Source organism: Equus przewalskii, chromosome 1 (assembly GCF_037783145.1).
Source record: "Equus przewalskii isolate Varuska chromosome 1, EquPr2, whole genome shotgun sequence".
NCBI classification, from domain to species: Eukaryota; Metazoa; Chordata; class Mammalia; order Perissodactyla; family Equidae; genus Equus; species Equus przewalskii.
The window spans coordinates 108,062,739-108,088,156 of record NC_091831.1 but is presented as its reverse complement, the minus strand read 5'-3'; the positions used below and the strand labels follow the sequence as shown (position 1 = coordinate 108,088,156).

General features: G+C 44.4%; 1 protein-coding gene across 19 annotated transcripts in view; it reads left to right on the top strand.

Annotated features, from left to right (window-relative positions):
* The window catches only part of APBA2 (amyloid beta precursor protein binding family A member 2), a 226,028-nt gene that overhangs the window by 108,024 nt on the left and 92,586 nt on the right, over window positions 1-25,418 (top strand). For 10 of the 19 annotated variants that reach the window (XR_011525819.1, XM_070571727.1, XM_070571772.1 and 7 more), the window contains one exon: window positions 8,374-8,427. The exons of 4 other annotated variants lie outside the window; for them this stretch is intronic. The gene's annotated coding sequence lies outside the window, so the exon portion shown is untranslated. Of the gene's footprint in view, window positions 1-2,165; window positions 2,413-8,373; window positions 8,428-25,418 lie in introns of all 19 variants that reach the window. 5 more of the 19 variants (XM_070571735.1, XM_070571791.1, XM_070571782.1 and 2 more) reach the window with 1 other exon arrangement.

Genomic DNA, 25,418 nt, shown 5'->3' with positions numbered 1-25,418 from the left:
AGAGAGACAGAGAGAGAGAGACAGGATATTGCCCAGATCCTGGCTTCTGGGCAGCCCCACCCTTCTCTGATGGCCTCAAGGCCTGGGAAGGGCAGTTGAGGTGGACCACCCAGAGTGCTGTTAAACACGTCTTTAAGCATTGCATGTCTTTAAGCATTGTGTAAAGGATATCAAATCAAATGTTTTTTTCTGTAGTTTGCCTTGTTGCCTCACATTACAGTCATGAGCCACATAATGATGTTTCAGTCATAAACGACGGTGGTCCCATAAGATTACTACCGTGGAGCCCAGGTGTGTAGGAGGCTATACCAGCTAGGTCTGAGTAGGTACACTCTATGATGTTCTCACAATGATGAAATCACCTAACGACGGACGCGTTTCTCAGAACATCTCCCCGTCATTAAACGTCACGTGACTGTACATTTGCGAGATTCATCCATGTGAAAATGGGTACCTGTAGTTCATACCTTTTCACTGCTGAGTGGTATTTTGTTGTAGGAACATAATGCTATCTGTCTGTTCTCCGTTGGTGGATGTTTAGATGGTTTGCAGTTTCTTGCTGCTACAAACAAGGCTATTAGGAATATTCATGTGTGTGTTTGTGTGACCATGAGCTAGATTTGTCCAGACTATTTAGCGAGGATTGGAATTACTGTGGGATAGAATACACGGTCCAGATTTACTAGAAGCGGCCAAATTATTTTTCCAAGTGGGTCTCCTAATGAACATCCCCACCAGCAGCGTGTGGGTTCACCTTCTCCTTTCCTTGACAACCTTCAGTGTTGTCAAATGTTTTTAATTTTTGTCAGTCTGATGGGTGAAAGTGGTATCTATGTGGAGGTCTTAATTTGCATTTCTCTGCCTGCCAGTGAGGTTGAACGTCTTTTCATTTATTTATTTTCCTATATTTGTATATATTTATTTCGTGTATTTATTATTCTTTGAATCACAGGTTCATACCTTTCGCTCCCTTTTAGGATTTTCTTATTGACTAGTCTGACCCTTCATTTGATTTATGCATTATAAATAGCTTATCCCGTTTCTTCTTACCAACATGATGGAGGAGATAAGAGCATGGATTCTTGGGCCTTCTTGGGCCAGAATTAAATCCCAGCTCCAGCACTTGTGTGTGGCCTTTGACCCACCACTGGTAACTTTTATGTGGCTCAGTTTCCTCATGTGTAGAATTGGGATGATGATAACCTTGCTACCTCACGGCAGTGCTGGGAGGATTAAAGGGTTCGCATCTGTGGAACAGTTAATGTCTGTCACCTTGTGTGTGGTATGGACCACATAAACCCTGGTGTGCTTGGCCCTGCACGGTCATACCAGATTGAGTACATGCATGGTCACCTGGCCCAGAGCTTTCACGAGCACTGTGTCCTCACTGGATAGGATTGGCAGGCAGTGCCTCTCCCTGGCTCCCAGCCTTCTGGATGACCCTCCCTTCAGCATCCCTGAGCTGCCTGAAGAGAGAACAAAATCCCAGCCTCCCTCCGGGGGATGTGGGGAATTGGAAGGCACCAGGCTCCTTGCAGCAAAAATAGAAGCCTCATTTGCCTAGGAGAGAATCATAATGGGGAGAGCTGGGCCAAGCACGCCCGCCCCGCCCTGAGGGCTTGGCTCTCAGCTCTGTTTCACTCCCTGGGGTCGGCGCAACCCAGCGCAGCCACCCTGCCACCTCCTTCCCTTCAACCGTCCCTTTGGTTCTGTGATGTGGACGTGGTTCAGGTTTTTCATACCTCAGGGCTGCACTGTCCTCCTGTTCCCCAAAGCCAGGCGAGAACGGCAAAACGCAAGACTGATTTAATATCAAGAATCATTGGAGAAATACGGCAGATATTGCAGTGTAAACGCCGCTGCTCAGAAGAGCACAGGAAGCCGTGTTTGTGTCCACAGAACTCCCTCAGCTGCTCAAGGACAAATTTATTGAAGGTTAAAGCACTGTTGGATCAGAGCCCCTTTAGTTTCAACCCCCACGTTAATAAACTAGCTCAGAACTGCTCTCCGGGCTCCCAGGTTTGTTTGGAGCCTCAGAGGTCTTTACATAAAAGCAAACACGGAAAAAGTTAAGTTACAGATATTGAAGCTTACAGCCTGTTTGGATTTAGAGCAGATTTCTGGGTTTTGAAATGGATTGAAATACTCCACGTCTCTTCCCCCAGCTCTGCCTTCAGGGTGGCTGCAGAGGCCCCCAGGAGAGGAAGCGAATAGTCGCCTTGAAAGAACAGCCCACTCGGCAAACTCATCACCTTTAAAGTCTCCGTATTGGAACCTGGAGCAGGAAGTGAAGACGGACCCAAACCCAGCAATCTGGTGGAAGAATGTTGTGCATCCTACATGACCCATCACCTCCAGACTTTGAAAGATAAGCTGCCAAGAATGTTTTGACCATTTTAATGGTAGCAATTTGTACGTTATTTTTAAGTATTTTTAATAGCATGTTTAGAAGCCACCTTCTCAAAAAAAATTGTTTTTGAAACTTTGAGACCTTTGAAGATGAGTTTTAAATCCAGTTTGTTCCCAAAATGTTTGCACAAATGGGAGTCTCAAGGTTTGAGCTTTTTATTCTTAAGATGCAGCTTCTTTCCCAGAAGGAGAAGAATAATACATGCTGGTGTTTATAAATAGAGTTATTAGCATTTGAAGACTTTATCTTGCAGCTAGCTAGGCAACTCAGTTATTCAGAATTTAATATTTTTACTTGTAAACCGCCCATTGGAGTCCACTGAAGCTGGAGCATCCCTCAAGTTTGCTGTCACTGGTTCCCCGACGCCAAGCTCCCTCCCCGCCATAACCTAGGCTTCTATTTTTCTGGCTTTGACAACCTGGAGCCTTTCTGTGAGCCCAGCCTGTTTCCTCACTGTAACTGGTCTCTGGCCAGTTCTTGGAGTGGTTCCTTGGGGCTATCTTTCTTTCCGTGCCCTGGAACAACGCTGCTGTGCCTGTCTGAGCACTGTCCCTGTGTGTCCCATCAGGAAGCACAAGACTCCCCACAATAAACAATGTATCCCAACCTGGGGGAGCATCCTCTCACGCCCCCTGAAATCCTGTCCTGTCCTGCAATTCCAGCCAAACCTGTGGGGATCCTGGGACAGCTCATGCTGCAGCCAGCAAAGCAGCTTGGCCAACCTGCAGTGCCAGGTCCCAAGAGGCCTCCTTGTGCAGCAGCTTACCTGCCAGCTGCCCGCCTGCCCCCTCCATGAGGCAGCCCAGTGCAGGGAAGCCCCATGGGCACCTGGGCTAATCCACAAAGGCCATGTGGGTGTTGAACCACCATTCTAAGCTTTCTGTCATGCACAGTACTGACAGTCTCACGAGCTTTCCGTGGTGCTGGCTGCAGCCACCAGGCTGGTACTGGGGGGAGCTACACCCGAGCTGGCTGCAGTGTGCAGCTGATGCTCTGCCTCTGATGCACCTTGATGCTTCCCCCATCATTCTGGCCACCATGGTCTGCACAGACCCCTCCCAGCCCCATCCCAGGGCCTCTGCTCAGTGTGGCCAGGGTCTTCTGTCAGCAGATACTTCATTGAATCTAGATTGTTATTGCTCACCAAGTTCCACTTGTTCTACAACTCTAACCGCAACATACCAGATATTCCCAAATCTGGGTGCCCAGGGCCCAGCCCGTTACAAAGCACAGGGTTACCCATTTAGCTCAAGGAAATTTAGCTGTAGCTCTTAGGTCAGCTGGAGGAAGAAAACCATTGTCACAGCAGGGTGGTGATTCTGCTGTGCAGGCCCCTGGCCACTCTGTAAGGCCTGTAAGGTCAGTCTTCCGTCTCTGGGCAGACTTCCTGCCTCTGCCCTGACATGTCTACCTCCATCCGCCTGTTGCTCACTCCCAGATGCCCAGAGCAGCTTAACTTCCATGAAACTGTGAGTGTTGCCTTAACTTTGCCAAGGAAATGCCTACAAGATTGGTTCTGACCCCTGCTCCCCCAGCACTATGCCGTCCTGTGCTCCAGGGCCAGCGTCTTCTGCTTTGGGTGGAGGCTGGCATGAGCTGGTCTGTTGGGGGCCATCATGGCTCTCTTAGCCTAAGTGCCTTCATCTCTTGAGTCCCTCCACAAACACCTGGGCCACCGTTGGGTCCTGAGGATCGTTTCTGGATCTGGGACCGCCCACCGACTTCCTGGACATAGTATCAAAGATAATCAGCAAATGTATGAACCGTCTACTCTGAATCATATTTAGAATTTCTGTTTACCTCCCAAGTGTCTGGAAATGTAGCATTTCAAAGGCTCTATTTGATTATAGATCCAATTTATTGCCAGAATCGTGCACGTGGAATAATGGAGACTCTACGATGATGTTGAAGTGACATCCTGTAAGAAGATTAATTAATCCTGAAAGCAGATGTCAACTGCTCAGCAACAATGTTCATAAAAGAGCTGAACTTCATGGTATTTCAAGTCAGGCAGCTGAAGGGCTGTTTGCTGGAGGTTTTCTCTGAACCTGAACTCTGCTGGGGATTCAGCACCCTGGGCGAGGGGCTGCCTTTCCTTCTGTACTGGTTCCAGGGCTGGGAGCTCTGGGCCCTGGAGAATCTGGTTGTCAGTATGTGGACAGAGAGAGCCTCCACAGAAACTCTCGGCTCCCGTGGCTTTGTATTTCATGTCTCTGCTGGGAAACTGGGCCAGAGGATACACCCCCACGCACATACAACACACACACACAAACCAACCCGTGGATGGGCCAACAACTTGGAAAGTGGAGTGTTTTAATCTAGTGGGGAGACCTGTGTACTTAATTTCCAGCCTGGAGATTAATAAGGATTAGGAGATTATTCCAGAAATGGCTGTGAATTGCCAGAAGAAGAGTAGGCTCTTGCATTTCTGTCTAATCACAAATGGCCAAGAGGGACAAGGGATGTGATCTGGCCCTCGCTGCCTCTAGAGCGGGTAGAAGGAGGACTGGGCATGTGTTTGGCAGAAGGAGGAATGGCCAGGTCCGATGTGGCTGAGAAGAAAAGCCCAGCTGTTCCGAACTGTGTTTGATTCTTTGTGTCCATTCCAGTGGCTGGGACGGAGAGGGTCCTGCCGGGATGTGCCTGGCTGGGTGGTAGACCCAGAGCCAGCTGGGGAGACGACGGTCAACCCCTAAGGGCTGTCCCAGGTCTCCGTGCTTGCGACTCTGTTGGGCATGTCTTTAAGGGGTACCGAATGTCCAGAGACGCAGGTCATCAGAATAACACAACCCTGCTTTGACCAAGGCAAGTGAGGGGCCCCGAGAGGATGGGGAGAGGGCACTGCTGTAGGGAAAAGAAAATTCCTATTTTTTTTAGAGAAAATGAAAAGCGGTACTGGGTCCAAGTGGTGGCTGACCTTGCTATGAGTTAAAGTGCTGCTGGGGAAATTAGAGAAGACAAACATGAAAAGAATGCTAATGAATAGTGGTGGACGGGAGCCCAGAGCCCTGGTTCCTCCACCACCCACAAGGGGTGCTTGTGTGGTGCCTATAAATAGATACTTAAAAACCGATTCTAAATTGAGTTAAGATGTGGGCCTGTTTCTGCTTATGGAAAAGCGTTATGTAAGGTGCGGTGCTCTGCCATTCCTCCAAAGTGGTGTGACGATTCCATGCCTTTGTTGGGAATCCATCTGAAGCATGCGGGGGATGTTCAGGTTGCAGATGAATGAGACTCTGTCCTTTCAAGAGACTTGCAGACTGAGGGCAGGCAGAGGGAGAGCTGCGTATGGGCAGCCTGGCTGACAGTGGGGAGGCCTCACCAGGACAGGGAGGCTTGGCCGAGCCGACAGACAGGCCGAGTTTCCCCAAGGTGCTTCTGGGCCGGGAGGAAGTGGGAGAAGCTGGACTCCTGGGCAGATGGGCACCTCCACAGGCCCGCGGTTCTCGGAGTGATGTAGGTATCTCTAGGCCCAGATGGGAGGGGAGGACACAGTGGACATGTGGGCAGAACTCCAGCCTGTGTTGGGAGACTGAGGCTTCTGGGTTCTTCCCTACCTCCCTTCTTGGTCACAACTGCCCAGAGCTGGGGTGGGGGATGCCCAGAGCGGACAGTGGTCTTTCTGACTGATGTGCTTGAGGTCACAGAGCTAACCTGTAACAGAGTAAGGAATTGAGGCCGCATCTCCTGGCTCCCAGGAAAGCGTTCTTTTAACGCTGGACATAACATTTAATATGTGTACTGTAGGGGAGGAAGACATTTCCTCTATCCAAAGTGGGTTCGTCTGGCCGGAGAACGAATTAAATTCACATGAGACAGAATAGCAAGAGAAAATTAAACAAAGCTTTATGAGGACCATGGCCCGGGGCCTTTCTTCCCGAAGGAAGAAAGGGCACCGAAGAAGTGGGGTTCACAGAGTGGTTATATACCCCCCAACAGGGTGTTTCATATATGATTGAAATGTCCCTCCCACAATAGTCACAGGATTGCCCTGTTGGCACAGCGCTTGATGGACACAGCAGGTAGTGGTCTGCTATCTCAGAGGGCGTAGCAGGAGACAAGTCTATTGTCTCAAGCTGGATGGTCACAGGTGAGCGCAGCAATCAGTTCCTAGCCTAAGGAAAGATGCTTAATCCTTAAAGAAATGCCAACGTTGGGAGGGGGAGTGATCATGGGAGATTACCACACAAGTACAGTAAACAAAATGCAGATTTAAGTCCTTGCCTTTGGCATTGATTAAGAGTGTCTAGAGAGAAGGTCATCTCCTTTCTTCTTCCTGGTACAGAGAGGGAGATATCTTTACAGATGGAGAGTTCCTTTACAATGTAAATGTCTCTTACAAACGGCAAGTAAGTTCTACTTTTCAGTTGCTTTCCTGTCTGCAAAGAAACCAGCCTCAAATAATCCTCATGCCAGAGAGACATATCTTGGGGTGGCCATTTCCAGGTCCCCCCAGTACTAAACTCCAGATTGCTTCCTTTTGGAGGTCCTCGGTGGTGGGGTGTGGGAGTGAAGAGGGGAATACAATTCGATGCTCATGTGGTCCCGGCAGTTCCAGAGGCTGTGTTTGAGGTCATTCTTACTGTCCATGTCTTACACACAATGAAACTGAGGCCGACGATGTGAAGGGATTTGAAAGGTAACAGAAGCGCCATACCCTTTGAAAGAAGTGGAAGAACTAAGCAGATATCAAGGTCCCCTGAGTGGAGGCAAGCAGATGACGGTTGTGTGCCTTGGTCAACATGGAAGCATCTTAGCCTTCTAAGCAATAGCCGATCATTTTCCTTTATATCTAGACCAGATGCTTCTATACTGGGCCGGTTTGGGGAGGCAGGGAACTCCCCCAAATTCCCTAATTAAAACCCATTGCTAGAAATGTCTGTCCAGGGAAATGAGAGCGACTGTCAGGCTTCATTAGAAAAGTAACAACGCTGGGTCCAGATTAGAACTTTGTGATCAAGTAGGAGCCATTGTCTGCCTGTGCCAACAGCAAGACCTCATTGCCTTCTTCCAAAGAATAACGCTGTTCCCTGTGACTTCAGACCCGGGACCAGAGTGAAGGTGAACTGTCCAGCCAGCACAGCTATTTGGGAAATACTCTCAGCCCCTCTGTTCCTAGCAGATGAGGCCTCCGGAAGGAGGCTCCTGGTGCTATGGTTTTGAAAGGAATAGAGAAATTCCTTTATGACTTACTCTGTCTTCAGCAAGATTGGAGGGAGAGGAGGAATTTGGATGTGATGTTTAAGACCAATACATCCCCATCCTCTTGTACCACCCCAGGCTTCCCGCTCCCTGGTCGTCTACTGCCTCCACCATGAATTCCTGATCCAACCCAGGGCCTCGCCTTGAAGCCCTTAAATCTGTTGGCCTTGCTCTTCAGCTTGCGTTTGCAGAGGTTTCTCTGTTCAAGACAGTGTGAAACCTGATGGCCTCTTTTCTGTTCTCTTGATGATATCACCCTGCCCAAGAGGAGGGTGGGCTGTGAGCCCGGCAGAGGAAGTGAAAGGTGGACTGCCTTCCTTCCCCTTTCCCGTAGTCGCCTTCATCCCCCTCCAGCCCCCTCAGGTACACCCACCTCAGTCTGAAAGTGTCCCAGAATACCTGTTGTGCCCACTAGTGGGGTCAGGCTTTGTTGTGGTAAAATACATATTCATGAGGGCTTTGAGGAGCTTCATTGAAATGCGGTAGTCTCTCCTTCCAGCTGATACAGAACCCATGGCTTTCTTTGCCCAACCCATGTTCTTAAGGCAATAATTATGTGATGAATGGCTAAAGAAACATTTTAATTATTTGTTTTGGGTGATTTCTGATCATCTCATTAGAATGTTAATTGGTTCACTTTTATAGGTAATTCAGAGCCTCTCATTCATTTAAATTTCTATACGTGAAAGAGCTCTATATGAGCATCCATATCATTTCTGAAACCAAAATAATTTCCTCTCTTTCCTTCTGTTTTATTTCAGAAAGATTTCATCACCAGGAGGTTTTTCGGGACATTGCCAAACCACTCGTTTTTGGTAAGAACTATGAGGTTGCCTTGCATGGAGTGAGGTTTTGCTTCTGACGTGTGTGAAATGGGATCATTTTGCTCTGGGAGGCTGCTCTTCAAGTGGAACTGGGGAGTTGCCATAGTTCTTTATTTCCTGGGAAGCTGTGTCTGTGTAATTTAGTAGTAGTCTGAGCGCAGGGAGTCTGAAGCTGTGGTTTGCTTCACAGCCAAGGAGCCGATGAACCCTGGGCTCCCTGCTGGGCCCTAATGTTGCCAGAAGCCAATGCCTCTCCCCACCCACCGCAAGACAACAGCAACTCGCCCCCACCCCCTCCTGATTATACTGGTGCTTCTGTAAATGACAGTCCTCATCCGATTCAGTCGTTAATTTGTATAACCCCTGCCTAGATTTCTATTTGTATCGAAAGTAGATACATATCACCACAGATAACAATTCGAAACCTTTCGTTGTCGGTCTTGAACAACATTACTAGCCTACTGGAGGTTCACCATTGTGAAATACTAGGACGCTGAGTGGAAGACTCTAGCTTTGGTTAAAAAGAGCCTTCCTAAGCTTATCAGAGTTGAGGGATGGCCCGTGTTTTTTTCACCCTATGGATGAAGCTGTATTGTGGTTCTGGTATCACTGACCCATGGTGGGCCCTTGGCTTGCTCTTGTCCCGTAGGACCTATAGGAACAGATTTGCACTGGTCTTCATAGCCCAGGTTCCGAAAGGTGAGTGCCTGGTACAGAGGAGATTTGCAGGAGATAGATTATGGACTGAAGATGAGATAGATTATGGACTGAAGATGAGTGGACGCTCTTCTTCTTGGGCCAAAGACACCCTAGTGGTTTGGTTGTAAAAGAAGCTGATGTATGGGTTGGGGTATGTTTGAAGAGGATAATGTCGTTAGAGGTGAGGAGGCCGAGCCAGGCATGGTCTCCGTGCGCTGGTGCCCCGAGTAGGTCCAAGCTTCTGATGGATTCCATGGGTTCCTAAACATTTGTGGGAAGAGCCTCTGCTGGTTGGATAGGGCAGCACTGGGCAGCAGACCAGAGTATCATATGGAGTGTCATAGGGTGGCTTTGGGACTCCCAAAGGAGAAGAATACTGTGTTCCCCATGGGAAAGCTCTGTACCAATGCTAAGGATAAAGATGAAGACCAAGTGGGACAGAGATGTGATACTGGAGTGTCAAGATCAGGGTTCAAAACCATTGTTTTGCCTCTAGGACCACAGAAGGACACAGTCCTTGCTATTTGGAGCTGCTGAAATTTCATAGCATTTTGTAAATGCTTTGTAAAGCAAGGCAGCTTCATTAATTTCACTTGCTGATCCAGTATCTATCCTGTATCTTGGTAGACGCCCATAATCACTGTGCTGTGCAGAAAATTCCCTGGCATCAAATTAGGGAGTGTTCTTGTACGAATGTCCTGGATGGATTCTGTGGTGGCTTTAGGGGTAGGGCATATTCATAGGCATTTAAGAGATGTTGAACTATCAGCCCCCATCCACGGATACAGAGGGTGAAACTCTATAGGAGCTGCATGATTTTTAATGGGTTTGGGCATAAGAATAAATGAGTATTTTTCTGAGCTTTTCCTCAGTTATCAGTTTTTAAAGTTTTTAAAGATTTTCTATTGAAAGTCATAAACATACTTCAGCCTTAAATGCAATACATGCATCAGCCATCCTCAGCTGTGAAAATGCTAAAGAATTTGGGGAAATTCTGGAAAGGGAGGAGATTTTGTTTGTAACTGGAGTAAGGATAGGTTGTGAAGAGAGATGTGATTTATGGGGAAGTGGCCTCACAAATTGCAGTGAAATTCCAATCTTCTGGGAGCCCAGGGTCAAACCGCCACTCAATCTCTCCGCCCTCTAGGAACTGTCCACCGTGACATTGGCTTCTTGAAGCTTTTCTTAATGAAATTGGGGATGTCACTGCATTCTGATGGAGCCACAGGGCAGTTCTATTTATGTCTCTACGGTATAGGGTATTTTCTTTTCTTCTGAGCCCTAAAAAGACCTAGTGGAATTTTTGTGTATCCTGAAATACTATTAGATATCAAAATCAGTTGCAATAGACGGGAAGCCGTGCTCTCTTCCTGATTGCGCTTACCTGTCTACAGTGTAATGGGACCTTCATTTAAGTGGATATACTCATTGCAATTCTCTGCAGCTTCCCTGCAGAAAAGCACATTTGTTCTTGCATATTGCAGAAAAGTGAGAGAAAAGTGGCAATGAGATGGATATTTTAAAATGTCAGTCACGCCAGAATGGATCTCTGTGAGGAGATCTGCAGAGAGGAGAGACCTGGGATGATTTGTTTTCTACTGCAGATGAACCATTCTGTATCTTCAGAATGCTCGAGCCCAGAGTGAGTCTGTGCCTGACGTCTTTCCATAGGATCCCTCTGTGACTGTGCTTCCACTTACAGTAAAAGTTTGCGGCTGTGTTCTATTTTTTTTTTCCCTGAGAGAATTAAAATCTAGGCCTCACTATTCCTATGATATCTATCCTACAGTCCCTTGATCTGGAAAATGTGTGAATCAATAATTATATAAATTCTGTGATTCTCCTGAAGGAATGTTGGGAAAATTAATAAGCTGTGTTTAAATCATGGGCAAGTTTCAGAAAATATGTTAAGTCAGAAGATGTGGCATTTGTGAAAATGGCTGGCTGATAGGATGTTAGCATGCCCTTGCCCAAGTACAAACACATAAAAATGCTGTGTAAAATCTGTCCAATAATGTTCCTAAAGTGTAAGATCCTAAGAAAGGCAGAGAAATTCCCAGCTACCAGACAGTAAAAGAAAACACAAAGCTGGAGCATTAAGAGGAAGCTGGCATGAGGGTGAGGCAGCAGGGTTACTCATGGGAAGCTGTGATTAAGATTTGTGGGGGGCTGGCCTGGTGACGCAGTTGGTTAAGTGCACATGTTCCGCTTTGGCGGCCTGGGATTTGCTGGTTTGGATCCTGGGTGCGGACATGGCACTGCTTGGCAAGCCATGCTGTGGCAGGTGTCCCACATATGAAGTAGAGGAAGATGGACACGGATGTTAGCTCAGGGCCAGTCTTCCTCAAGCAAAAGGAGGAAGAGTAGCAACAGATGTTAGCTCAGGGACAATTTTCCTCACTGAAAAAAAAAAAAGTTGATGGAAGAAGAGTTCTGTTAAACATCTCAATGTATGCCCACGTAAACCTCACTGCTCTTGTGTTGTGTGTCCCTTTGCAGGACTGTCTTGCTTCTGTTTACCAGCTTATCCTCTGACTTCCTGGGCTCGCCTTTTTACAGGCAGTTCTGCAGTCCTCTCATCATTGAAATGGCTAGGATTTCTTTATTTTTCCCTCAGCTTTATTGAGGTATACGTGGTTTACAAAAAAACTACATGTAATTCATGTGTACGATTTGGTGAGTTTGGACATCTGTATACACTCGTGTTACTGTCACTGCAATCCAGGTAATAGATATACCCATCACCTCCAAAAATTTCCTTGTGTCCCTTTGTTTTTTGTTTCTTTGTTTTGTGGCAAGAACACTTAACATGAGATCTACCTTCTTAACAGTTTTCTAAGTGCATAATACCTTACTGCCAACCTTAGGCACTGTGTTGTACGGCAGATCTCTCGAGCTTATCCATCCTACATAACTGAAACTTTATAGCCATACAGCCACTCCCCATTTCTCCCTCCCCCAGCCCCTGGCGGCCACCATCCTATTGTCTACTTCTATACCTTTCACCATTTTAGATCCCCCATATAGGTGAATCACGCAGTATTTGTCCTTCTGTGACTGACTGATTTCACTTAGCATGATGTCTTCGTGGTCGTTCTGTGTTGTGGCAAGTGACGGATTTCCTGCTTTTTAAAGCCTGAGTCTTATTCCATTGTGTGTATGTACCACATTTCCCTTATCCATTCGTCTGTCCATGGACATCTGGGTTGTCTCCATACGTTGGCTGAACTAGCTGGGCTTTGCACATTGACCTGCCCCTGTTCTTTCAACAGCAGCCTTTACACGGCTGCTCTTTTTGGCTCTAGGTGGCTGATCACTCTTCCATGTGCTTCTCCCCATCTTGACAGACAAGGCTCGTGGGCCACCCTTTTTGGGGCCTTAGTTGGACAATTAAGCCACATTGAAGCCTGTTCTGTGCGTTCCTCCTGCTGATCCCTCTGTGCACTTGGTTGCCTGCTTGTCCGCATCCTTCACAGTGCCCAGGCCAGTGCCTTGTGTATAGTAGATGCTCAGGAAGTCTGTCATCACCATTTAGCTCTAGTTAACCTTTCAGAAGCTTGTTTTCCTCATCTGTAAAGTGAAGACTCATGATTTGGGGGGTAGTGGTGAGAATGAACTGCATCATGGATGGGGAGTGCATAGCTCCCCAGCTTTCTTAGTGTCTTTCCCTGGAAGAGGCAAAGAGAGGACATGATGCTGGCCACTATGATTTGCTTTCAGACTTGGTATATTTGTTTTCAAATGCTTGAAAATGCCTGCTCTGACACCCAACTTTTTTTTTTTTTTAAGTTGCATGTTAGGAGAGAAAAATTCATCAACACCTTTTTTTAAAAGATGAAAATTGTGTTAAGAAAATAGCACTATGAGCTGCTACTAGGTTGAGCCCAACATAATTAGTGTGATTAAATTGAAGGAAGTTAGCCATTTCTGTATGTAATTTTTTATTAATGATATTCAGATCTAATTAATTATATCCAGTTCTAGTTAATTACATGAGTGTGTAAGCTGGCGTTCTCAAAGTGTGTTCTGTGGAGTCTCATGAGGTGTTCCTGAAAATAGTAATCCACAATCAGATCAGGCTAGGACACGCTGTCTGTACTCCCCGCTCTTGGAGAGTCCCAGAGCGCCATATTAAAGGCCTCGGGAAGTCCCTCGAGAAAGTAATTCTTTCATGCTGTCTAACTCATCATTTTCTGAACTTGTTTTTACCGCATGTACTTTTAGATACACAAAGAAATGCTAATCGAAGTCAGAACAATTCTTATACCATAGCTTGTGCTTGGACTGGTTGATAAGCAACATGTATGTTTATGGAGACGTTCCTCAAGTCTTCCAGAGCGACACTGCTGGGGTCTCCTCTGTTGCGACAGAGCATATTGCCAAGAGTATTGGTTTCATACAGTACAAGCCTACGACAGAGTAATCTCCTTTCTCTGAGGAGTCACTTAATCTCCTTCAGTCAATTTGCATACACGCAGGGGACAAATGGTGATGGCATGCTGGCCCTTCAGGGTGGCTGTGAAGGTGAAAGTTAGAACTTGGAAGTGCCCTGCTCTGCTCCTGGTTGTGGGAGGACTCCGAGAAGCCGTGGTGGTTACCAGCTATGGCAGAGACCCTCGTTTACAAGGAAGGCCATGTAATGGACTGTGTGTCCTGGCCGCAGGGCTCAGTGATCTGAGACTGCAGGGAGAGAGCGCCACTCCCCTCCTGGTTGGGTCTCCATAGGAGGTTTGAAAAGGAACACCTGACCTCCATTTTGATTATCAGCCACTAGGGGAAGGTGTAGAGTGTTTTGGTGGCCGTACACCGTGTGTCAAGGGAGGTGAAGAGTGGGCCCTGGGGAGAGGCGACTCATCAGTCTAGTAGGTTATGCAGGAGGAGGTCAGGTTTGACCTTTTGTCTCGAAGGAGGAGTGTAAATTTCTGGGAGAGAGAGACAGAGGAAGGTCGGGCATTCCGGGCAAACAGAAGCACATGTGTGACCAAAGCATAGAGACATGAAGCAGTGGGGCAATCTTAGGGAGTACGATTGGTTTGATCTTGCTTGACGGAGTAGCCAGAGGATGAGGTGGCAGAGGCCAGATTGTCCTGTTTAGATGGCCACAGAGAACTCCTGGGAGGGCTTTACCAGAGGGCTGATGCCAGAGATGACTGTGGAGGACAGGGAGGCGGGGAAGGCCTGTGTGCTGAAGGTTCACCCTATGGGCCGGGGAGGGGTGATGCCGCCTGAGTAAAGCCTGGTAGGGTGTGGAGGAGAGGATGGGGGTGAGAGCTGCTGAGGAGGAAGAGCTGGCAGAGCTGTGTGGAGGGTCCAGGAAAGGGAGTGGTCAGTGGGAGCAGGAAGTGGGAACTCAAAAGATCGTCTTTGAGGTGGGGAAAAAATTGTTGAGTTCCTACTTCATGAAGGGCTAAGGAGCTTTTGCGGGGGTGGGTATGGGGCTTGGGAGTGGGTACGTAGGAACTCCAGAGTCAGGCCTTGTTGGCTGAGGCCACAGATCGGGGAGAACTCCATGGAGAGTGGAGCATGGAATAGGGGAATGAGAAGCCTGGGGAGAGTGGCCAGAAAGAGGCTGATGCACAGAAGGGAGGGGGCTGGGGATTTTCAGTGGCCCGGTGGTGGTCGCTGGAAGACCAAGTAGGATTTTAAAAGGCAGAGAAAGTGAACGTAGGCTTTTTCTTTTTCATGAAAACTGTTCAGGAAGGGGAGAAGAGAAAGGACAGGAAGAGAAGGGAGCAAGGTGTTTTCTTGTGAAGAAGGGAAATTGATTGTGCAGTGTCGTTCAGGGATGAGGAGAGAAGCAGTGTGTGTAACAGATGCGGCGAGGAGGGAAGATGGCGCGAGCCTGGGTGCCCACGAAGGGAGCTTCTTGTTCTCTGGATGGAGTGAGGGAGAGAAGAATCTGTAGGCGCTTCCAGCGGTGACCTCTCTTCTCTTTGGGAGGTAGGAGTCAAGTCCGCGATGAGCAGGAAGGAATCACCATCCTGGAACATTCAGCACCTGCTTAATCTTTCGTGGCAAATGTACTTCGGGAGGGTGGGTTTGACTCATCTTAAGTCGATTCTGAAAGTGGTTCCCAAAGATGACCTCCAAGAATATTTTCAGCCATGAAAACCCTGGATTATCTGTGTGGCCTCCCCAAATCCTGGCTGAAGAAAATGACACTTCTTGGGATGTTCATCTGTTTTTCTGTCTTTTGTTCATTGCTCAGTCTTGACAGTCCCGATGTGGGTCCTTCAGCAAAGTAGGGGCATCAGATGGTAGGAGAGCTGGGAAGGTATTCCAGGCGGGGAGACCTGTCAGTTGCCAAAGAGAATTAGCTCTCGCCTTTGACAGTGTGAGATTTCACATCAGAAAATCCATCAACTTTAGGGAGCGATTAGCTTAGAGAGAAGTCATAACTTCCTCCCCTTCCCTCGAGCCTCTGGGGGGTGGGGGTGAGGTGCAAGCCCGGGTGGAGTTGGCAGCATCCCAGCTGTGCCCACATTCATTGCTCTGTGTGTGACTTAATGACACCAAGGATTCTGTAGGGCTCTAGAAGCACCTGCTTGCCTCTGTTTCTCTGTGAGGGCCTGTGTTTGCACAGGGCAGTCCCCTGGGAGGCAGACGCGTGCATGTGACTTCACTTCTCTCATTCCTTCTCTTACACCTCAGCCCGTCCAGAGGCAGTGGTAGCATTCCTTTATTGAGCAGACGCCAGACTGCAGAGTCGTGCGCGAGACATAACGAAGAATCAGGCTTAATTGGTGCTCCTTAAGCTCTGTAAGTGGATGTCATGACTTCTGCTTTCCAGAGAAGGCGTGCTCACAGACTGATGTCTTGGGCAATGCCATACCGTGCGTAACTGAACTGGGCTCTGTCGGCACAGTGTGGCAAGGAAAGCGTGCAGCATGCCTCTCCCCACCCTCCCCTGCAGACTCAGAGGCGCCCTGGTCTCTGGCAACTGTTGCTGCCCGAGGTCCCCAGGCAGGGGAGGACACGCGGACAGCCCTGGGGCCTAGTCTTGCTTTGACCAGAAAGTTGCTTTGGGATCTGTTGCCTCTTTGTTTTGTCATCCACCGAAGGATTTAGGGAGGGGAAACTGGGGTGCTGTTGTTTAATGGGGAGAGTTCAGTTTTGCAAGATGAAGAGTTCTGGGCATGGATGGTGGTGATGTTGGCACAAGTGTGAATGTACTTAGTGCCCCTGAACTGTGCACCGAAAAATGGTAAATTTTATATCTTTATTTTACCATAATTTAAAAAACATAAGAAAGAAGACCCGCAGTTTGTCACTGTAAACACTAACTGAATGTTGTTATTTAAAGCACAGGGCCGGTGACAGATGCTCAATACATGTAAATTCTACCTGCAGTTATTCCTCATACCCCTGAGTTTCTGCCTTCTCACCGTTCTGCGCCTTGTTTCCAGCTCTCCTCCTCCTCTTAGTCTCCTCCAAATGTCATTGTAACCATGTCTCTGTCTTTCTTCCAGGTGGGAAGCTGTTCCCTAGGGTGGTTTGACCAGGAAGGAGTGTGCGCATGCACGCACGTGTTTGTGTGTGTGTGTTTGTATGTGTGTGTGTAAGGCAAGCTGGCTGGATTCCCTTTCTAGATGCTGAACTATCAAAAGTGATCCTCACCTGGGGATCCTCCCCAAGTGCAGTCGACCACGTAGTGTGCCTGGGCATCATGGAGAAGGCACCTAGAAGCCTGGCTCAGAGAAATTAGGGCAGTGGTTATGGTGCCACGGCAGCAAGCAGAGCCCCAGCTCAAAGTGGAGTCTGAAGGAAAACTTTTTTTGAAAGATGAGCCCCAGCCCATAATATGGTGCCTTCTCTGGTCTCATCCCGATTGCGTTGTCCTTCCTTCCCTTTCACAGTCTACCCCATCATGACCAACTGGTCTTATTAACAGACGCAAGTAAACTTGGGAGGAGGCTCTGCAGAGTTACCTTTTCAAAGCCTTTGTTTTGAGTTGCATAGTGTGCAAGACCAGCAGTGTAGGCCATAGCGTTCTTTTTAAAAATAAGCTTTGTAAATTGAAGTGTAACATAAACAGAAAAATACAAAAATCCTGAGTGTTTATTGCCATGAATTTTCTCAAAGTGAACACATCCATGTAGCTACTACCCACATGAAGAAATAAAGCATCACCAGCACCCAAGAACCGCCCCCAGCATCTCCTCCCAGCCACAACCTCCCATACCCAAAGGTAACCAGAATCCTACCACCAAATATTATTTTTGCTAATTTTTGAATTTTTTATAAATGAACTTCTACAGCATGTGCTCTTCTGTGATAACTTCTTTCACTCGAGAATCGTTCAGGGGTGTTGAGTGTGGAAGTAGTTCATGGATTTTCACTGTCATAGAGTTTTGCATTGTGTAAATATACAAGAATTTGTCTATTCTACTTTTGATGGACATGCAGATCTTTTCCAGTTTTTGGTCATTATTGCTGCTGGGAGCATTCTTACACATTTGGTGCACACATGATTGCATTTCTATTGAGTGTATACCTAGTGATGGAACTGGTGGATCACAATAAGATATGGATATGTTTATATTTTAATGAACATTATTAACCAGTTTTCTGAAGTGTTTATAACAATTACACTCCCAGCTGCAAAATAGTGGTTTCATTTGTTCCACATGCTTGCTAGTAATTGGTATTGCCAGTCATTTTATTGTTAATTCTGGTGAGTGTATAGTGGGATCCTGTGGTTTTCATTTGTATCTCACCAAAGACTAATGATGTTGAGTATCTTTTTTTGAGTATTTTTATTGTCCTTTTGGATATGTTCTTTTGTGAAGCTCCTGTGTAAGTCTTCTGTTGATTTTCTTTTGGGTTTTCTTTCTTGTTGTGCTTTGTAGGATTTCTTTATGTGTTTGCTACCTGAGACCTTTGCTAGATGTATGCATTGCATATATTTTCTCACGCCGTTTCTTCCTCACTTTCACTGGTATCTTTTGATGAAGAAAAGCCTAGCATATTAATCTTTTCCTTTAAGATAATTGCTTTTTGTGCCCTGTTTAGGAAATGTATGCATACCTCAAGAACATGATAACATTCTCCTGTGTTGACTTCTAGAAGCTTTATTGTTTGAACTTTCACTGTTAGGTCTGCAGTCCACCTGGAGTCGATTTTTTTATGTATGTGTGAGATAGATGTCAAGATTCATTTTTCTTCCAATGAGTATCCAGTTGACCCAGCACCATTTATTATGCCACTGTTCTCTATAATAAAGGTCTAATTCCCTTTTTGGTATTTGCTTTCAAACCCCACCTCCTGCTTTTCCTTCTGCCCCACACCTCAGCAAGCTGTTGAGAAAGCTGTTGTACACAACCTTGCATGGTACTGGTGGGAAGTTCAAACCACACAAGCCCCAGCCACTGCATGCAAACTCTTCCGTGGCCTCACCCTAGCCACCAGGGTCACTCACTCCCACTTTCTCTCAAGCCACGCCAGCCACTTCTGGAACTGGCTTTTGTGCCTGCCATGTTCTCCCTAGAAAGACAAATAAGTGAGTACTTAATCTTTCCATAGCCCCTTGGTACATGTGTGGCATCACCGGTCTTGAAATATGAACCAATTTTGTGTTGGGAGGTAGATCCCACCCTCCATGACGTGATCACAACATTCTGCATTGTCACTTATGCATAAATGAAATTACTGTGTGTGTAGGTCTCTATTCAACTCCACTGGTCTGTTTGTCTATCTTTGTACCAAGACCACAATATCTTAATTACTGTGATTTTATGATAAATATTTACCTCTACTAGTTTTTAAGTCCTTTAATGCTTTTCTGCTGTAAGATTGTCTTGCTGTGTTTGGCCTTTTGTATTTCCGCAGAAAATTTAGAATCATTCTGTCAATCTCCATACAGACACTTGTACGTAAAACCCTGCTGAGATTTTGGTGAGGGTCCTTTGAATTATAGCTCCCTTAAGAGGGAGTTGATATTTTTATAATATTAAGTCTTCAAATCCATAAACATATAATTTCCCTCTCTTTGGGTCTACTTTAATTTCTCTTGATACGTTTCATAGTTTTGTATTTACAAAATCTTTTGTTAGATTTCTTTGGTATTTGGATATCTGTTTTGTTTGCTATTGTTGCTATTGTAAGTGGTATTTTTTTTAAATTCTCTGTTATAATTGCTTTTCATGGTATGTATAAACCTGACTTTTTAAATATATTTCCCTTGTATCCAGCAACTTTGTTAAATTCAGTTATTAATTCTAATAATTTGTAGGTTCTTTTAGATTTTCTAGATGCGTAATCATGTTGTCTATGAATAATGAGAGTGTTTTTTTCCTTTTTGCACTGAGTGCAAAACCCAGTTCAATGATTCCCTTCTTAGGGGAAAATCTTTCAGTATTTCACTTTAAATTATGCTGATTGCTCTCAATTTTTTTGTGAATACTCTTTATAAGAGTCAGAAAGTTCCCTTTCACTTCTAGTTTGCTAGAAATTTGTATCATGAGTGGGTATTGAAGTTTATCAAATACTTTTTCTGCATCTAATGAAATAATCATAGAATATTTTTCCTTTATTTCTTTAGTGTGGTGAATTATACGGTTGATTTTTGAATATTAAGCCAACCTTGCATTCCTGGACTAAATCTAACCAGGTTGTGATATGATACAATTTTTATACATAACTCCTTTTGATTTAATAATTTTTAATAGTTTCTTTGCAACTGTTTAAAAGTTACTTGCCTGTAATTTTATTTTCATATAGTGTCAAGATCAGGTTTTGGTATCAAAGTAATGGTGTCTTTATAAATAAGTTGGGCAGTATTTTCTCTATTTATGCTCCCTGGAAGATTTTGGGCAATATTGGTGTTTCTTTTGTTTGTTTGTTCATTTTTGCTTAAATGTTTGGAAGAATTCAATTGAGAAGCCACTGGGATCTGAAGTTATTTGAGAAGAGGGTTTTTAATTACAGGTACAATTTCTTTAGTAGATAGAGGACCATTTGGATTTTTTATTTCTTCTGGCGTCGGTTTTGCTAAGTTGTGTTTCAGTAATCTGTTCATTTCATAAAAATTGTCACAATTAGTAGTATTAAGCTGTTTATAATGTCCATGATTAACTTTTACAAGTAATGTCTGTATTTTCATTTCTGATATTGTAATTTGTGCACTCTTCCTCTTCCTCACCTCCCACGTCCACTGTTTTCAGTCTTGCTGTTGTTGTTAGTGCCATTGAGTTGATTTTGACTCCTAGTGACCCTGTGGACAGTAGAGCAGAACCCCGCGTGGTCTTTTTGTGCCATCCACTCACCTTCCAGTGCTGTATCAGACAATGCTCCGCTGCTATTCATGGAGTTTTCATGGCCAGTTTTTTTCAGAAGTGGGTGGCCAGGTTCTCCTTCCTAGTCTTTCTTATTCTGGAAGCTCTGCTGAAGCCTGTCCACTATGGTTGACCCTGCTGGTAATTGAAATACCAGTTGCATAGCTTTCAGTATCACAGCAACATGCAGCCACCGCAGTATGACAGCCGACAGACAGATGTTGTGGTTCCCTGACCAAGAAACAAAGCCAGGCTGCAGCAGTGAGGGCACTGAATCTTAACCACAGAGCCTTACTTCAGATTTATAAATTTAATTTTTCTTCCAAGAATCAACACTTGAGTTTATTGATTTTTCTCTATTATACATTTGTTTTCTGTTTCATTTTTTTCCTTGCCTTATATTTATTTCCTTCCTTCAACTTTATTTGGGGTTTAATTGGCTGCTTTGTTCTTTTTTTTTTTTTTTTTTAAAGATTTTATTTTTCCTCTTTCTCCCCCAAGCTCCCCCGGTACATAGTTGTATACTTTTAGTTGTGAGTCCTTCTAGTTGTGGCATGTGGGATGCTGCCTCAGCATGGCTTGATGAGCCTTGCCGTGTCCGCCAGGATCAGTACCGGCAAAACCCTGGGCTGCTGAATCGGAGCACACCAACCTAACCACTCGGCCACGGGGCCGGCCCCTGCTTTTTTCAAAATACTTGAAAGTAAAAGAGTATTTAGATTATTTATTTTTCCAGTCTTTCTTGTTTCCTAATACAGGAATTTAAGATGATAAATTTTCCTGTAAGCCTGCTTTATCTGTAAATTGCTTTATTTTATTGTGGAAAAAACACATAAAATTTGCCATCTTAATCATTTTTAGGTGTACAGTTCAATGGTATTAACTATATTCACATTGTTGTGAACCTTATCTCCAGGAATTTTTCATCCTGCAAATCTGTGACCCTATACCCATTAATCAATAACTCCCTTTTCCCCTTCCCTCTGGCCCCTGGCAACCACCATTCTACTTTCTGTCTCCATAACTTTGGCTACTTTAGATACCCCATAGAAGTGGAGTCGTACAGTATTTGTCTTTTTGTGACAAGCTTATTTCTCTTAGCATAATGTCCTGAAGGTTCATCCATGTTGTAGCATGTGTCAGAATTTCCTTCCTTTTTAAGACTGAATAATATTCTGTTATATGGATATGCCACATTTTTTAAATCCATTCATCCATTGATGGGCGTTTGGGTTGCTTCTACCTTTTGGCCATTGTGAATAGTGCAGTTATGAATATGAGTATGTAATACTATTTTTTTATATGTTGTGTTTTCATTATTAATCAGTTCCAAATGTTTTTAATTTTTATAATCATTTTCTTCTTTGATCTATGGGTTATTTTAAAGTAGTTAATTTCCAAATGACTGCATATTTTCTAGTTATATTTTTCTTATTTATTTTTAGCTTAATTATACTGTGGTCAGAAACACATCTTTTGTGATTTTAACATTTTAAAATTTGTTTAGTCTCATTTTAGACTTGCCCACCGTATGATTCATTTTTACAAAATTTTCTGTGTGCCCTTGTGTGTAGTTCCTCAGTGCAGTAATTTACATAAATATATTAATAAGGAAAATCTGGTAGCTATGATGTTCAAATCTTCTACTTTCATCCTGATTTTTGTCTGCTTGTTATATCATTTACTGAAAGAAGTGTGTTAAAGTGTTCCACTGTGATTGTAGATTTGCCTTTTTATATTTCTGTCACCTCTCCCATTATAAATTTTGAGAGTATATAACTAAATACTATAGATTTAGAATTTAAATTTAGAATTTATTCCTAGTAGGTTGCCCCTTATTTAAAATCATGAATTCTTTCTCTTTTCCATTTGAAATGCCTCTTTTCTAAAATCTACTTTGTCTTATTATCAGTATAATGACTTCTTTTTTAAAAATTTTTTTTTTTTTAACTTTAGAATGAGTTTAGATTTACAGAGAAGTTGAAAAGATAGTAGAGAGAGTTTCCATATATCCTACACCTGCTTTCCCTGTTGGTAATGTCTTACAGTGGCATGTTACATTTTTTGCAAGTAATGAACCGACATCAATACATTGTTATTAACGACAGTCCGTACTTCATTCAGATGTTCTTAGCTTTTACCAAATGTCCCTTTTCTGTTCCAGGATTCCATTTAGTCACCATATTAAATTTCATCTTCATGTCTCTTTAGGTGCTTTTAGACTGTGTTAGTTTCTTGGACATTCCTTGTTTTTGATGACCTTGACAGTGTTGAGAAGCACTCGTTAGGAATTTTGTAGAATATCCTTCAATTAGATTCGTCTGATATTTTTCTCATGGTTAGACAGGGCTTATGGGCTTTTGTTCATAAGACTGCATAGAGAAAAGTACCATTCTCATCATATCAAATCAAGGTTACATATCTTCTCACATCATATTAACCTTGATCACCTGGGAGTTATGCTCCATCTCTGTGAGGGGGCAGTCTCTGGCTAATTATTCAGAATTCCTCTGCACAGGAGATTTGTCTATTCTCCCCCATTTATTTACTTACTCATTCATTTATTTATATCTGTATAGACCTATGGATATTTATTTTACACTTTGGGTTATAATCCAGTACCATGTTATTTGTTTTCTTGTTCAAATTGTTCCAGACTTCCCCCTTTTCTAATATAGCCAAGTATCAGACTCACTTCTGTTTCCCTTCTCTCCAGGAATTTGGCCCCTTGAATTCTCACTGCTTTCGTAGCCCTAAATTACAGCTTCTTGTTTTCCCAGCCTCATGAGCCTGCCAAAAGTTCTACTTAGTCCTCTTGCCCTCTTAACCATCACTCTCTGCTTGGTTTTTGTTATAACCTCTTGAGACCCACCAGTTATGAATCCACAAGTGCATTGGAAAGAAAAGTAGCACAGGATGCTGAGCTCGTTTCAGTATATTTTCTTGGTTGTCAGGATCTCAGCCCCTCAAGTCCTAGCTGCCTTGATAGCTCACTGATGCTTCCACAGAGATTGTTTTATTTTTTAATTTCATCAAGAGTTTCTGGTTGTTCTTGGTGGGAAGACTAGTCTGACACAAGCTGGTGCATCATAGCCACAAGTAGAATTCCTCAGGCAAAGTATTTTTTACTTTCCCCACTATATCATGGTTGGGCGGTGCCTCATGCTATTTTAAGACCTGGTGCTTTGAGCTCATACATCAGATACCCTAAGTAATGCAGATTTTATATGTTGTGTAGGAAAATGAGTCATTCTTTGCCTTTCCTTCACTTATATCCTTAGTCACAAGGGCTATAAAAAAGGATTGGCTTCCACTTTCTCTTTAAGGTCAGGGAAAAAATAATGATCTTCGAAGACATAAAAGCTTCGACATAAAAGCTTTTGAATAAAGGGATAGATGAGGAGAGCTATGTTAAATGCTCTTTTCATCCTTGGGGATCTTGGGAGAGGGCAATTGCTGGTGCGAATTTTTGTTTAGACCTTAAAGAAATTAAGCTTCTCTATATGGTTAAGAATGGACTTGTGTAAGAACACTGCTTCAGAGATTAAGTTTGTAGTTCACATTGGCATATCTGTCAGTGAAAGCATACCTTTAACTAGATAGAGCAGGATATGTAAGGTCTTCCATGCATGTTCTTGCTAAGCCTTGTCTCTGCCATCCCTGTACTTGGCTTGATATTTTTCCATCCCCTCTAGTTTTGTGTTATCTGCAGTCCTGAAGAGTTTCTGTCTCATCCAGGGTTGAACAGAACCAAATCATTGAAAAAGTCCCCACAGATTGACAGATGTCCATGAATTGATCCATTTTTAGTGTGGGCATTCAAATGGCCACTGATCCATCTCATTTTGCCAGATCCAAGCCACAGAGTTCAGTTTGATCCACAAGAATGTTGGGAGGGACATGTCATGTATCTTGTTAAAATCCAGATGCATTCTCTCTTCTGGGTTTCCCTTGTCTACTTTTGTACATACCCCATCAGAGAAAGAAATGGGACTGATTTCACAGACTTACCCTTACTGGACTCATTTTTAGTTCTTCTAATTGCCACTTTTCTTAAAGGTGATCACAAACCAATGCTTTAATAAGTGGCTTTTAGAAGTTCCCTGTCCAGTACGGCAGCCACTAGCTACATGTGGCTATTTAAATTTGATTTAAATTAATTAAAATTATGTGAATTAAGAATTCCGTTCTTCAGTTGAACTGACATTTCAAGTGCTCAAAGCCCGCTGTGTTGGGCAGTGCAGCTGGAACACTTCTATCATTGCAGAAAGTTCTGTTGAACAGAGTAGTTCTAAAATCTTGATATTAGAATCATATTTGAGCTCCCCAGTCTGCCCATTCATCATTTGTCTCTTTGACAGACATTTACATGATGTTTTCCTGTAGTCATTGTTCTGTCACCTCTCCTCTTTTCCACATGTCCTCCAGAATGATCTTCAAAAGTGTCTCTAATGCCCAAACCAGTCTAAAGTGCAGGTATTGGATATGGACTACCTTCTTGGCTTCTGAGGAGGTTGCATTAAAAATGAAACTAAGCCACGTTTGGTAAACTAGGATCCATGCCTGACGAGCAGCGCTGTCTGGCTGGCTGATGTTTTCCTGACTGTTATTGTTGTTAAGGGAAAAAAGAATGTGATCTATATTGCTTGGCCCAGAATGTCTGTTTCTGAGCATGATTAGTGAGAGATGAGAGGCAGCTCCTGGAGAATCAGCTGTCAGGTTGTCTTATTCCCTAAGTGGATGCCATCAAGAGCAATTACAGTGAGTGAGCGTCTGGGGTCCTACATTTATGTCTTTTACAGCATCTTTAGTAGAAGAAAATTTCCTGTTTTAAAAGACAAAAGAAAATGTCCACAGCCCTTCTAGGGGTGACAACCTCAATGACTGGTGGGTAGCGCCTCTCCTGGCGTGTGCCTGTCCATCACCCCAGGGACCACACTCGGCAGTTTGGTTTGCCAGTGGATGGTGAGGGGGAGAGGGGCAGGTGGAAATATCTTAGGACCCAGATCC